Source organism: Mesocricetus auratus, unplaced genomic scaffold (genome assembly GCF_017639785.1).
Source record: "Mesocricetus auratus isolate SY011 unplaced genomic scaffold, BCM_Maur_2.0 Super-Scaffold_100081, whole genome shotgun sequence".
Taxonomy (NCBI): Eukaryota; Metazoa; Chordata; class Mammalia; order Rodentia; family Cricetidae; genus Mesocricetus; species Mesocricetus auratus.
This window is the reverse complement of record NW_024429237.1, coordinates 135,671-150,070: the sequence shown is the minus strand read 5'-3', so window position 1 is coordinate 150,070 and position 14,400 is coordinate 135,671. Positions and strand designations below refer to the sequence as shown.

The following is a 14,400-nucleotide window of genomic DNA, read 5'->3' as shown; positions in this document are numbered from 1 at the left end:
TCATACGTGTGTGGGTTAATATCAGGGTTTTCAATTCGATTCCATTGGTCTACCTGTCTATTTTTGTGCCAATACCAAGCTGTTTTCAGGACTACAGCTCTATAATAGAGATTGAAGTCAGGGATGGTGATGCCTCCGGACATTGCCTTGTTGAACAGGGTTGTTTTGGCTATCCTGGGTCTTTTGTTTTTCTATACAAAATTGATTATTGTTCTTTCAAGGTCTGTGAAGAATTGTGCTGGGATTTTAATGGGAATTGCATTGAATCTGTAGATTGCTTTTGGCAGGATTGCCATTTTTACTACATTGATCCTACCTATCCAAGAGCATGGGAGATCTTTCCATTTTCTGAGGGCTTCTTTAATTTCTTTCTTTAAAGATTCAAAGTTCTTGCGATATAGGTCTTTCACTTGTTTGGTTAGCCAGATAAAGTTTTTATATCTAAAGTACTGTACAATTGCAACAAAAGGCATTATGATGCCACTTGAGAAGATTATTAGAACATAGGTATTCAATGTACCAACTCTCATATGTGCATACTATAGGCCTGCACCAGTCTATGGCCTCTTTCATACTCATCACCTTCCCACACAAATGGAACTAATTATTTTTGTACTGTATCATTTGTGGAACTGGAACACACACACACACATGCACACACACACATACACACACACACACACAAAACTGACACTCAATATGGAAATAAAATACACAAAAAGCAAAAACACAGCCTCACATACATTTACTTTCACAGATAACTGGTGCAGATAGTTATTTCGGGATTGCTGAAAAATTGCTCTGTGCATTTGGCAAATGCTTTTACATACCAACATTAAACCACATGTTCTGGAAGCACTGACCCTGAAGAGGAGTCTGCCATTGAAGCATATTTATACCAATCAGAATCAAGGGGACACCGTTGTTGATGGCAAATCGCTCCCTAAATGTCAACTCAGTCTAAATTCTTACTAGATGTAGGGTGTGGACACGATATGTAATTCAAATGAGTGATCAATTGCTGTCTACTTAGTTATGAAAAAACTGTTATACACTAAAACAGAAGAATATTCAACTACCCTGAAATGAGGATATTGCACTTCTCTGTGATCCAAACACTATAACTAATGTCAACATTTGCTCTTGATGAGGGATGTATTTGAAAGAGGCTTCCTAAATCAATTCTTATTCCAAGATTAAATATGTATGGAGAATAAGTAGATCTGCTTTAATATACCTACTACATACCTGATACAGTCTGAAATAACTTTTGGGAGGAAACAGAATTATCTGAATCCCCAAAAACAAAACAAGACAAAATGTACTATATACATTAGCAAGAAAATTCTGCTTCTGGATAATATTTCAAATAGAATATCAGGTTGCTTTTAACATAGTTTCAGTCAATAGATTGTCAGCTGAGCAACATCTACCAACTAGCAGTGTACCACAAGATTATTTGGTATTATCTAAGAATGTTAATCAATTCTGACAAGGGATGTGTCTTCCATATTGTGTCAGTGCCGTGGTGTTTGATTTCAACATTTTTTGTATTATCATTTCAAGAAACTGAGTCTTTCCTCTTATGGAAGTGTCACCACACAATTTTTCTGAGAACATACATCGAGAAAAATTAATGAAACCCTATTTCTTGCCTGGAAATTAGTCTATAATCCCAAGAAACAAAACTATTGACATGGAATCCAGAGTCAGAACCCAAGTCTCCTCAGTATGAAACAGCAACATCCTGACTTGAACAATAGTAGTACAGAACCTTCAACTGTCTCCTCTACACCATGTCTTAAGCAAATATGTAGGTTTAGCATCCTCTCTGGTGCACAAACTGGCAGTGAAGTCCCACCAGATTAAAAATGAATCAGCTATTTCAGGATGCCTGATTGCTTTGTAAGTCACAAACTCAATAAGATCTTAACACATTAAATGCTTCCTATTTCACTCATATAAATAAGCATTCACTCCCTCCATGTAGGTTATTGTTTCTCCTCATTGCACTATGAGGACATACACAGCCCTATCATCCTTGATGTAGCACATCCACTAGGTAAATCAATTCCTAGTATTCAGACTATCATAAAGTGGTCCCAACACATTATAGTAGTAACTGGGATGTGATCCTCTTCCGTATCATTGTCTGGTAGTTCGTACGTAAATATCACCAGAAGCTCTTCCTAATTAGAACATAAAAAAGAGAGAAATCCAAAAGAATCAAATATGAAGCAGATACGAAAATGACTGGAGAATAATGAAGTACATAGAGAAGGAAGAAATTAGCAAAGAAAGGAGTCAGTGACAAGGGAAGAATTGAAAGGCAGGTAAGAGATGTTTTTGAAAATTTACCCATTTTATTGGTGCATTGCAATTGCTCTACTTTTTAACCACGTTGTGTAGAAGACACTGAGAACACAAGCTACTTTGTAAAACCAAAGACAAACATTGAATCCAAAGATAAACTATGTTTTACACAATGGACCCTTTCCCATAGTTAGCATTAAATTTAAATAGCTATTTCTTTTGTTAAAATGATTATTTTACATACTCCCTAAGTACACCTGCATTACAAACATAGCTCACTAATTCTCAGAACTACCTGTTTCTAGAAGCTTGCTGTAAAAGAAGCACACAACTAGGAAAGGGAGAAAGAAAAAAAGTTTAAATCACACACAGTAACAAGCATATCAAATACATTTAATAAAGTAGGAATTCCATTGCAATATCAAGGATTCAAAGCAGAAATACTAACATTACATATAATGTACACATAATGTACTGCTACATATAGTGAGATTATTTTTCAAGTTGAAAGAAACCACACATTGTATAAAGTTTAGCAACAAACAACCATGGAGACATGAAGACATGCTGCACCATCCATCAGTTAAAAAAAAGTCAAAATACAAAGCAGGCTTGGCCATCCCTGTCATTGAGAGGCAATGTCATTTCCTACTCTAAAACAAACTATCTCAACTAGTAGATCTCTGCATAAGAATGCAGAATAAAACACAGATTTTACTGTGCTTGCCTGGCCAAGGGCAGTCAAGCTAAGCCCCTCTAGTGGAGGATGGTGGATGAGCAACCACAAAAGCAGGCTCTGAATGGCCAGAATTGTTTGAAATGGGATTCTTATCCCTGGGGTTGGCATTTCAGCTGAACAAGACAATGCTAGTCAACTCCCAGGAATGACTGGGAACTCTGAAGTGATTACATGTTCTGGTGTGCCTGCGAGGCTCTATGCAGCCCTTTCCATTTCCTCTCATCTGGAAAGGGAGAAGACAGAAATGCAAGTTCTAAGAGAGGCTTTAAAGCTGATCCAAGGTTGGACAATGCTGACCCAGGTCAGCTACTCCATGTCAGCAGGGCAGTCAATGTTAAAGCCCCAGGACAGAATGACTGTAAAACCACTCAGCAGAGAGGTCAGTTATCTTAGGAAGTATAAAATGTCAGTTTGCAGACTGAACCTCAAAGTCTGTAAGTCACACTACTAGCCTGATGTTAGAGGTGATGATACATGCTTGGACACTCTTTTCCCATGGACTTAAGACTCCCATCTTCAGAAACTGCTTATTATAAGTGGTGGCAGGGTAGGGTTGGTTTGTTCCCCCCCTCCGCATCTCATTCCTACAAAAATAGTAAATTTTGTCCCTTGTAGAGGAAAGATAAGGTACAAAAATGTTCCAACTAGAAACTAGAACTATATTTAAACAAGAAAACCAGAATGCTTGGGGAAAAGGAGACAAAGATCACAAACACACTGACTTAAACTGTTTAACACTAGTGACAAACTACACAAATTCGTGGTTATCTCAACCAACAGACTGCTGAATGCACAGCTTAATATAATGATTAAAGAAGAGAGAGAAAATAGATCACGCTCCTGGCAGGTTGTACTGACTACCTGCCCCGCCCTGGAAACCCTTACTCCCCATGATGAAGAACTCCAAATTCGTCGACAGCTCCTCAGTGTTTCACCTGGTTCAGAGCTTGCTGACCAGGCTCCTTGAAATCTCCCATCTCCATCCTGCACCTCCCTGACACCATCTCTATACAGAACCAATCCTAGAATTATCACTCAAATATAATTTTCAATTCAGGTGGAACACATCTGTAGCTTCTCCCCACAAATCCTTCATGGGCAGGAATGTCCTCATCCTCAGTACCTTCAACTTGACCCAAATTCATGGAGGAGTTGAATACTAGGACAATTTCACAGCTTGAAGGGCCCCAAGAATATACAAGCTGTTACAAAGAAACCTCAAAAACCTTGGTGATTCAAGAGGCTTTGGTTTCTTTTTAATATTACTCACTGACTCAGAAGCCTTTCTGTGAGTTTCTTGTCACCAACAGTTCTGCAAAACCCTCCTCATAGTATGGGGACATGTTAAGCAATACAACAGGCTCTTTGGTATAAACACATCTGTTATATGCCTTTAAAAAAACAAGCAAATAGTTTACTATTTATGTGCAGCAAAGACTACCACAGGGGAAAAGAGGAAAAGAAATCCCATCCTACGTGATTGCACATACTTTCAAATATGCATATTAGGTACTGGCTTCATTACTCTCACCTGCTTCCTGACCTCTTACAGGAGCCAGGCAGTGAGGCACAGTGAGAAGCCTCATAGGGGAATGCCTCCATGAGAGCTCAGCTAAGGATCCAAAATGGAGCGGACAGAAGAGGCAGTGGAGAAGGAGAGCGGCTCCATGAGCAGCTGACAGTAGCAGAGATCACCAGTGCTTGCTTTCAGCCAGCCAACCAGATGGTGAAATGTGACCCTCGCCACGGTAAATACATGGCGTACTGCCTGCTGTACCGTGGTCATGTGGTTCCCAAAGATGTCAATACTATTGCCACCATCAAGACCAAGCATACTATCCAGTTTTTGGACTGGTGCCCCACTGGCTTTAGTTGGCATTAATTACCAGCCTCCCATTGCGGTACCTGGTGGAAATCTGGCCAAGGTCCAGAGGGCTGTGTGCATGCTGAGCAACACCACAGCCATCGCTAGGGCCTGGGCTCACCTAGATCACAAGTGTCTTTGTGCACCAGTGTGTGGGTGAGGGCATGAGGGGAGGGGGAGTTCTCTGAGCCCCGTGAAGACATGGCTGCCCTAGAGAAGGAATATGAGGGGGTTGGGGCAGATAATACTGAAGGAGATGATGAGGGTGAGAATATTATTAGTCCATGTGCTACAATTCTACATGTCATTGTCTTGTATTTCTTTGTATGTGTGTGTAACTGTCCTAACTATCAGTAAAGGTGTTTCCAGTTTAAGTGAGAAAAAAAGAAGGAAAGCTGCTGTTTTGATTTTTCGCTGTTGGCAGGGAGACTGAGAACAATGCATTTACACAACACAGCTACTAAACCTGTTCTGTTAAATCCCAGTGAACAGTTTGGGGTTCACTGGGGCTTGCTGGTCCATCCTAAGGCAAGCTCACTGTAAACTCTATTAACCACTACATTATCATATAAGGCATACAATAAGGGAAGAGAGGAGAGGGGGAATGAAAGGACACACACTGAACAACTCCTCACCAGACACACCTGTGCAAAACAATCCCAAGGGTCTCCTCTCCTTGCAGGCAATGCCCCTGCTCACTCAGCACTACAGTAATATGCTCTAATATAATTGCAATTAGTTCACATACATTCCAACAAGTATCAGTTCATTTTGGCTTAAATACAATGGAGACACAGTTCATCTCTGGGGTAACACTGGAGGATCAGATACACACTAAATACACAATTCAAGTGTAATCACTACACAGTTGATTACAAATAACGTTTTGGGTTAGAGGAAAAATTGTTATATTTTTCTAATCAATATGTACATATTTAATTATGCAAAATATTAAAACACCACCATTACAAAACTTGTAAAATAGTTTTAAATTCGGTAATAAATTTTTAAAATTTTTTTGCAGTTCCTACACGCACTTATTATATAAGTCTTAATAAGAGAGCTTTTAACCTGCTGTTGGCATACAAAGGAAGCTACTTTAAAGTAGAAAGGCTATACACAACTTATCTGGTTTTAGTTTCTTTAGCTTTCCCCTCAAATAAGTCACATGAAACAGAAGGGGGAGATGAGGAAAACAGAGGCATACTATTGAAAATTCATAGAAATCTTAGGCAAAGCTCACCAGTGCCAGTATCTATTGTATACAAAACAAACAAAAAACAACAAAAAATCCACCACACTGCCTTTTCTAGTAGGAGAATTTAAGTTGAATCACAGAGAGAAAGAGAACTTAAAAAAATAATCTAAGAAAGAATTCATGGTGCTTTATTTAAAAAGAATCCTTGGTGGGCATAGATCCTCTCACACTGAGGTCCAGCAAGTGGTGGGCTGCCTTTTTAACACCACTCTGTCATGAACACAAAAGCAACTGCAAACATCTCAGTACTTAGCCACTTTTGCCAAAAGTACTAATAACTATCCAATAAGGAAACATAACATGAAAAATAACTAAATCACTTAAGTTTCAATGTGCCATTAGCAAAGATCAACTTTTGAGGAGAAGTGCCTGACAGGAAAAGTACAGCCTTATGTAAGCTACTTTTAAAATAAAAGGCAAGAAGTCTTGGTTTTTAGACAAACAAAAAGTAATTACTTTTTCTCATCTGTTACAAGATTTCAAATCCTTCTATCAGCATTTTTCCTCTGACCAGCAATCTTAATAAAACAAAGTTAAGTAAATACAGGTGCCACTTGTTTTTAAAAGCATCTCTGGAAATCAAGTCAAAGAGATAGAATGTACATCAGAGGGTAGATTCAGAATGATAGCTCTTCCTTGGTAACTGCTGAAGATGGGCTTCTGAGCTCTTCCAAAGTCCAAAAATGCTGTCATAAGAATAAAGAATTAAAAAATAGGGCAGACTTGGGATACTACAACAATGCAGTCAACACTGAGAATGGTTCCCTAGAGAAAAGCCTCTGCTTCAGTGGGCCTCTGCAGAATGAGCTGCTGGCTAGGAACTTTCAAGAGAAGATAATGGAGGTGCTCACCAGAGTCCATTAAGGACTCAGGACCAGTGGCAGGCAGCATGAAGCCTCCCTGGTGCTCAACTACAAATAAGAATACTGACTGATCTTGGTAGGACTCAGTGGGTATCCAGTGTAAATTGTTGAGCCTCTCGAGGACCCAATGTAGGACTGAGTGGCAAACTGGTACTGAGCAGGGGCCACGCTGGCAGAAGTGAGGAGGCTAGGCCCAACACTGACAGGAACCTGGTGCACCAGCGTGCTAGGGTGGGTGGTATAAGCTGTAGTGTGCCCTGAGGATCCCTGGGGGGGGGGAGAAGAGACGAGCAATGGAACTTGTGGAGCCCAGTGCAGCAGCAGAAATGGGAGCAGCATACGTATACAGGTGAGACTGGCTTGGCAGGTGAGCAGGGGCTGCGGCCAAGTGTGGATGCCCTGTCGAGTGCAGTGGGCTGCCATGCTGGAAGGCATAGAGGGCTTGGGAGAGCGGGGCCACAAATGCCTGCTGTCTGCGGGGAGCAGGGCTGCTGCTTCTTTCCTGCGAGGTTGGAGCTGACGATGACTGCTGGTTCTGGCTAAGGTTGAGTGGCTGCACCGCGCTGGTCCCCCCTCGTTGAGCTCGGTACCCTGTGGGGGTGATACCGCATCCAGATGACTGCCCACTCACTGAGGCCACTGGCTTGGTCTTACCTGAGGCCCGGGTTGCTACAGTGCAGTCGCCAAGCTGCGTTTTCAACGGAGGCACAATGATGGTACGGGTGCCAGTACCATCTGTGGCAGTTCTGCCAGGTCTTTCCAGAAGTGACCCACTGTTGCCCCGGAGAGCACTCAGAGTGTCTGTGGAATATGGGCTGCTCAGGGAAGAGTCAGAATCTGGAGAGTCATTGACAGTAACATAACTGATGACATTAGACCTCACCTTCAGGCCAGAGCTATTGGGCTTATTATTTGTTTTCCTCTTTTTCATCAGTGTCACTGCGGATAGTGATGACACTCACAGGAGGGCTGGGGTATCTGGAATGATGATTGGCTGATGCTGATCTTGGACAGGGACTAGGGAATTAGAAGAAGATGTGGTATGCAGAGGACTGCTCCCAACTAGAGAATAAACTTGGGAAGGCAGAACTTCCAGAGAGGATTTGGACGAGACTGGAGCAGATTGCTTATTCTTCTTTGAAGGGAGGGAACTAGATTGCTGTTGTCTGACAACATGGGCAACACCAACACTCAGAGGCTGAGCAGTGGCCAATGTCACATGGTTAGTCAGCAAAGATGGCTGCTACATGATAGTGCTGCACTGGTTGCCATGAGAGTGGGCATTCCTCCAGTCTGCCAGCTGCTGACTACTCCCCGTAGCCTCTGAAATCACTGCAGTAGGCTGGACAGAGTTGTGCAGAGCTAACCCAGGCAACTGCTGCCAAGTTGAAGGTAGGAGAATTTGTTGTGTTCCTCCAGGTCAGGCTTGCAGTACAGCAGCAGTCTGTTCAACCAGCGCCGGCCGGCCTGCTGCGCAGCTCAGGGTAAAGGGCACCGCATACTGCGGTGTGATGGTGGCTACTTGAGGGTGGAGAGTTGCTACCATTAGTGGTGACAGCTTCCCTGAGTAAGTACTCCTGGCTGTATCTGTAGTGGCTGAGCAGCAGGCGCCTGGGGTACAATTGGCACAGCATTATCCATCCTCACAGGGAATCCAGAATGTTTTGTTGTTGCTTGTAGTACAGTCTGAAAAGCAGGTGGGCATACTATAAACGTTTGTTGGAACAGATCTGACTGAGTACAGATCTGGGTGGTGCCAGGCTGTAAAGAAACACCTTGCTGGCAACTGCAGGAACTGGTGCAGCAGATGATGGGTACAAAGCCGATTGGTAATTTAGCAGTGAGACATCTGAGTTAGCCAGAGGAAGAGTAGCAGCTGCTGTAGTAGAACTGGATGCTAGAACACTGGCTGTGTCATACATGTGAACCCTCTGCTTGCAGATCTCCATGTTCTGGAAACAAGACAACATGGTTACTGTGTGGAAGATCCAGAAGGTGAGTCATTGTCACAAACTGATGGTTAAGAGTTTTCAGAGGAGTGATTCTCTTATCTGCATCAATCGTCAGCATTTTCTTTAAGAGATCAATGTATTCTCTCGGGTCTGCCTTCTCTGCCAACATGTCTGTTCCCTCTAAGTCTGTAGGCATATTTACCTGAGCCATGTCATCTAAACAGTTAAAAATGTACTTCCAGCTTCTTTTGACTTTATTCCAGTCTCCAATTCATGTTCTTCGGGTGTCTTAAGCCTCCACAGTGGGTATCCCAGATTAGGATCTCTGTTGAAGAACCTGGTTGTTTTTGTTCCGGCACTGAGCAGATACTCAGCTGGCAGGCCTTGTATTTGTGAAATATAACGAATCTGATCATACTCTGAAGCACCAGGATAAAGAGGCCATCCCAGGAACAGCTCAGCGATTACACAGCCCAGTGACCACATGTCAATAGCGTCACAGAATGGTAATCCAAGAATAATTTCAGGGGCTCTGTAGTAGCGTGACTGCAGGTAGGTTGAACACACAGCGTTGGAAACGTGACTAGCAGAACCGAAGTCAATGACTTTCACTCGGTAGGGTTGGCGAACTGGATCAACCAGCATTATGTTTTCAGGTTTCAGGTCAGCATGAATCAGACTCTTCAGCTTCATCAGGGCTCTGCTGTGGCCACCTGCTGCAAGACTGGTCTGATGTACTTGAGTGGCAGTGGGCTGAACTTGTTCTGCTTTAGGAAATCATACAAGTTCTGCTCCAACATCTCAAACACAAGGCAGGTATGATTCTTGTGCTGAAAACACTCGTAAGAACGGACAAAATTATACTCGTCAGCATTTTCACTGCTCACTTCAATCTGTCCTTGTCTGGCATAAGAGGGGTGGTTCTTCAAGATCTTGATAGCCACGATTTCCTTGGTGCTCCGCTTCCAGCACTTTGCCACCTGTCCAAAAGTCCCTCGGCCTAGGAACTCCAAGACTTCAGAGCAAAGGATCTCACGTTGGACCAGTTGGTAATCCCCTTCTCCGCTAGAACTGCTACTCTTCGTGGTCTCAGTGGTGGTTGTGGCAGCAGCACCCACCAACAGTTCTGTTCTGCAGCATGAGAGGGGGATGTTCTTCTATGATCTACACACTACCGTTGCTGTCCACTTCCTCACCTTTTCTTTTCAATCCACATTTTTGATATGGCTCAAGCAAAGAAACGTTGCTCCTGTGAGTCAGGGTCTGGCTGCTTTGGAAGGTTGCGGTAGCGGCACTGCCTGAGCTATCAGCAGCTGTTACCACAATATGCTCCACTGCAGGAGCTGGGAGGATGAGGCTCTGGTCGTAAGCAGGAATATTGAAATTTGCTACCTGGTGAGAGGAGCTGGCTTGCCCTTGTGTAGCTGGGAGGGTTTTGCTGTGGGTATAATATTTGTCGTTGCTGCTCTGTCCTGAAACATCCCAGCCAGAGGGCTCTATTTTCAGTTTCTTCGCACTGCAGAAGACACTGAGGGGGGGGGGAAAACACCTGCAGCTGTGATGCCACACCGCCAGTGTGTGTAGTTAGTTCTCAGCCGCGAGTCGGGGCCACCGCGAGGAGGCAGCGGAGGAGACGCGATCCGGGGCCCGCCGCCGGGTCATCATACCCCCGCACGAGCTGGCCCGGGCCCCGGCCCCCGCCCCCTGGAGCCAGCCTCCCGCCTGCCCCGCCGCCCGGCCCCTTCCCGCTGCCGCTGCCTCAGCGCCGCGCGCTCCCAAGAGAGATTTTTTTACTTACTCCGTTTGCAATGTATGATTCTATGCATAATGGCATATGTAATAACAAGTAACCTGAATATAGCCACGATTTTCAAAGAAACTATATAGATGAACTTTCATGCCTGAAACGTAGCAAGTTTATTAAAATTACTGAATAATTTCAAAATAAAAGTACAATAATGTAGAATTAACACTTTTCTTCATCCATTCAGAATACTATTTTTCCCGCTATGAGCTCTTTGGATTTTCTGTAGTTTGTTGTGAATTGTTGAGACCTCTCAGTGTTTCTGCCATCCACATAAACAAATCTAATTTTCCCAATTTTCAGCTAATGTTCAGACTGTCATTTTAGGAATATATTAAGTAATGTTTTAGAAGAAGCAAAAAACAGGTGTAAATATATAATCATAATATAATTTTAAATATAAAGGAAAGAAAGTCAGTGGAATCACTGTTTTCTATACTCTAAGGAAAGGGGAAAAAAACCAGTACATTTATATCCTTAGAAATTGTGTAATGAGCCAGGCGGTGGTGGCGCAAGCCTTTAATCCCAGCCCTCGGGAGGCAGAAGCAGGCGGATCTTTGTGAGTTCGAGGCCAGGCTGGACCGACAGCCTCCAAAACAATACCGAGAAACCTTGTCTTGTAAAACCAAAAAAAAAAAAAAAATTGTGTAATGAGCAGATACGGAAAGGTTAAAATGTAAATGGGGACATGGAATGTGTCTCTGTGAATTTTGGATCTCTCTTTTATGACAGAAGAACAGAAAGACAGAACAGGCAAGGTGTCTCCCTGCCCAAGCCCCATATGTATAGTTTTGGACACAGAGGTTCCTTTATACCATTATGTGAACCATAATATTATATGAGGAATGCTAAGTTGAAAAGGGTCAGTATACCTTAAATACCTGTGTCTTACTAAGAGATAAAAATCTTGGCATTGTTCTGGAGAAAGCTAAATTTGTCTGTCTTGGATATGATTTTATTCATGTGATGAGACACAGTGACTATATTTTATAAACGAAAATATTTCATTAAGGGCACTTATATTTCTGCACTTTCATCCGTTATCTTCATGGCAGGAAGCATAGCATCACATAGGTAGACTTTGTGCTGGTTATGTATCTCAGATGTTGGCAGGGAATTAGCAAGCATTGCATTATACCTTTTTGAACATCTGAGACTTCATAGCTCACACCTATTTACAAGGTTCCCCCAATATCACACATCCACATTCAATAATGCCACCTGCCTTAATAGTGTTACATCTTATGAGAGTGTGAGGTGTGAATTTTCATTAAAGCAACAAAACTTCCTCATGAGAAGAAACATAGGATGAAATAAAATACTGCATTAGCAATAAATCCCTGCTTCTAGTTTGTAAATCACCAAGAATGCCAACCTGTTTTTATCCTAGGTGCACTCAGAGGACAGTCTGCTGAGCACTGCATGTCAGTTAGTTGCCTACTACAAAATTCCTAGGTAATAACAGACTAACTTTTGTAAATGTGACCAAAGAAACCCTTTGAGCTAATATCCATGGAAAGGCCTTGTGAGTGAGGATTTTTACAGTATATCCGTTTACAAATACCTCTTCCTTTCCTTTAGTGATAATGATACCACCTGTTTAGTGAGAGACCATATGCATTAAAGTGAATGGAATTACATTCATGTCTGGAAAAAAGTCCAGGAGCCTCAGAGAGAAAACCTTTGATATTGACATACAGAGACAGATTTCTGTTTGTAGGAGCAACATCTTGACTTGTACAGTGTTACAAAGTCTGATGGTGTCAAGTTATACCAAGTTTGAAGGTGAAACATAATAAAACCACTCTTATCAGATAATATTGACACCGTGGTTCCATCATTCAAATAACAATCAATTAGAATAAGATGGTCAATTACCACAGGAAAGCAAAACACCTGTCATTTAAATCCCAGCCTAGCTCAAGAAATAGCTTCAAACGTTGCTAAAGGCAGGTCACCAGAAAAAAACTTACTCTGTGGTACATCCTGGTAGGCCATGAGTTCCTTACTCCAGAAAATAAATTCTTAGAGGAGAAGAAAACAGCCACCTAAAGGTTTTAGACTGAGCTATCAAGTACCTTGTCTAGGGTTATAGTTTCTGATTAATGCCACTTTCCAATACGTGTTCAAAGACTTTATTGAGAGCATCACAAGCAAAATATCTGGAAATAAAATTTCGTAAAGAATACTTTTGTTGGTTTAGTAATACATGCAAACCCAACACTGATTCTCAGTTGAACCCTATCCATTGAGCTCATGATATGGCTCCTAAAGTGTATTGATGGTATTGTTCAGGCAACATTTATTATCTCACAGTCTCTCCCAATATGATATGACTTTTATACTTTATGCACTCCACCTACTCATGACCCATCTCTATAGATTTATTTTCTCCAAATGAAACACAATAGTGAATTATTACTCTTTTTATTTCTCTTCCCACATTGCAGACAAGTATGGATGCAATAAAGCAAATGTTCAACGGAAGCCAATAAAATGTTACTTATGGAGATTAATGGGTCCTTTGAATTATTCCAGATACTTCATTTAACATATCTCCAGTCTGGATACAAGCATCACTCTTATGTCTCTGCCTTCTTCAGGCCTTCCTATTCATATGAACTCAACATAACTTCCTCTTGTTGTCCTTCATGAAGTATGTGGAGTCACATATGAAGTTTGTGGAGGTGTAGCTTTTTCATCAAGCAAACACGCATTCACACAAAATTTAGAACAGCAATTATGCTAACAACAATAATGCTCCCAAAGATTCCTTGCCACCATTTACAAGGAAATATAGTTATCTCAGATTTCTGAGGAAATTTCCCTTTTTACTTTGGAAGTTCTTTCAATAACCCCAAAAGAATTCTCCTCCTTCTAACTGTCTAATGCTTCAGAAGATACCTCCTTACTCTTGAGAACTTTGATGATATCCCTTTGAAAAAGATCACTCCTTCTCTGGCTTGGAGATGTCCTATTCTCCACTGTTACCAACTAGTATCAAAAGTGACTCTTCGATGAGAACACCCGAGTTCCCTAATGTGAATCTACTTTGAGTTCTCCCCAGAAGCAGGATATGAAATTCAAATGAGTGATCACATTTTGTCTCTAATGTTCCAGACAAAGATCATGGCTTCTAATGAACAAGAACAGATAATCAAACATGAAATAAGTGGGTACCTCTCCTGTGTGATCCTTGCACTATATGTTATGTCAATCAGGTCTTTTGTTGAAGATTTTTTCTATAGACACTGTAAGTCCTTGTACCATAAAACACTCTTTCTTCTACATCTAACATTATAGGGGGTAATTTGTGATGTGCTCTCCCATGCCAATTTCACTTGGCATGTGTTCTGATGCTGTATTCTTTGACTTCCTCTCTTCCAGGCACTGAAGACACTAAGCATTTCATGGAATTTCAGAATCTTTGTCTGTAATATGGTTTTCTGTAAGACCGAGTGCTACAAATACTTACTCCTGTGATCAAGGAGTAAATTTTCTAGGCAGGATGCCTTGACTTGGAAAGGATGTCTGGTTGTGTTTCTCAAACTTGACAATGGAGAATCTCTTGGAAATATTGACCAAGGTATTGTGAATTTTTAGGAGA

General features: G+C 41.8%; 2 pseudogenes; one reads left to right on the top strand and one right to left on the bottom strand.

The window, feature by feature from the left end:
• Positions 1-4,652: 4,652 nt before the first annotated feature.
• Positions 4,653-7,038, top strand: LOC121136391 (annotated as a pseudogene).
• Positions 7,039-7,085: 47 nt separating this feature from the next.
• Positions 7,086-10,651, bottom strand: LOC101829054 (annotated as a pseudogene).
• Positions 10,652-14,400: the final 3,749 nt, after the last annotated feature.